This window comes from Amphimedon queenslandica, unplaced genomic scaffold, assembly GCF_000090795.2.
Source record: "Amphimedon queenslandica unplaced genomic scaffold, v1.1 AMPQUscaffold_13349, whole genome shotgun sequence".
In the NCBI taxonomy this organism is placed as follows: Eukaryota; Metazoa; Porifera; class Demospongiae; order Haplosclerida; family Niphatidae; genus Amphimedon; species Amphimedon queenslandica.
In genome coordinates this window covers 154,232-155,728 of record NW_003546415.1, presented here as the reverse complement: position 1 = coordinate 155,728, position 1,497 = coordinate 154,232, and the positions used below count along the sequence as shown (strand labels likewise).

General features: G+C 32.7%; 1 pseudogene; it reads left to right on the top strand.

Annotated features, from left to right (window-relative positions):
* Positions 1-113: 113 nt before the first annotated feature.
* Positions 114-777, top strand: LOC105313148 (ficolin-2 pseudogene; annotated as a pseudogene).
* Positions 778-1,497: the final 720 nt, after the last annotated feature.

The window sequence follows — 1,497 nt, the reverse complement described above, 5'->3', positions numbered from 1 at the left end:
GAAAGACACAAAGTGGAGTATATCCCATAACACCAGATAATGGACAAAATTTCCAAGTAATGTTTAATTGTATTTATACTTTATAATTATACACTATTGGATCACAGGTATACTGTGATATGGAGACTGATGGTGGTGGATGGACTGTATTTCAGAGGAGACAAGATGGATCTGTTGATTTCTATAGATACTGGACTGACTATGAGAATGGATTTGGTGACCTTACTGGTGAGTTTTGGTTAGGATTGAGCAAGATTCATCGTCTTACTAAAGAAGGATCAAACACACTAAGAGTGGACCTGGGAGACTTTGGGGGGAACACAAGATATGCTAACTACTCTACATTTAATGTTAGTGATGGTAGTACTGAATATATACTAACAGTAGAAGGATACTCTGGTACTGCTGGGGATAGTTTAATAAGTCCTCATAATGGCAAGAAATTCAGTACAAGAGATAATGATAATGATGGATATTCAGGTAACTGTCCTAAACTAGGCAATGGTGCCTGGTGGTATAATAACTGCTATCGTTCCAATCTTAATGGTCGTTATTTTAAGACTATAACTAGTGGTAATCCAGCAATTAATTGGATATCATGGAAAGACCAAGGTCTCAAGTTCACAGAGATTAAAACTCGTCGTAGCAATTAAATACTGTCCCCCACACACATAAGTGTGTTTACATTGTGCTGATATATTATTATGCCATTTCAATAAGCTGCCATACCTTGTAGTGATTTTTGCTGACTTTTATTAATTATAATAAAATTATATGCTGCAAATGGTTATAAAGAGCAACAGAGACAGATAATTAGAGCAATAACAAAAATCATGATAAATAATTTGGTAAAAATTTCAGGAAATGCTAACAAAAATTAACTATACAAAACTTATTCCTACTACAACCCAAACATCACTTAAGTAATTGATAACGAAAAATTGCTGACGGAAATAATAATACATTTATATGACAATTGAAACATTATGGTCCAATCTTAAAACAACAATACTCCTCCACAAATGGTATCACTATTATTAGTAAAAACACAATGAGATATTACTATTACAGTACATGAATATTGATAATATGAGTATCATACAATGTACAGTCACTACAGTCACAACAATTAAGAACAATAAATAATTAGTGTTAGAAATAAGTGATACACAGCATTTCATGACTGAATAATCATGTGAAGCTTCTCATTAATGAACTATTTATTTATTAATAATATAATAACTTGACATTTGATTACTATTACATTTGTTTGTATGTACATGTACGTCAGGGCGTGTTGAGGGGTGGAGCCTCATTCTCCTAATACTATTACATATCTATACTCCCACAATCATTGGGAAGGACTCACTCATTATAAAAGAAGGACACTGTCCCTCTCTCTCTACCTCACTTCTACTCTCTTTTAATTTTACTTTATTGAAGCTAAAGGATCTTTAGTATCATGATTGCTACTAAACTGATGTACAGTTTAATGAT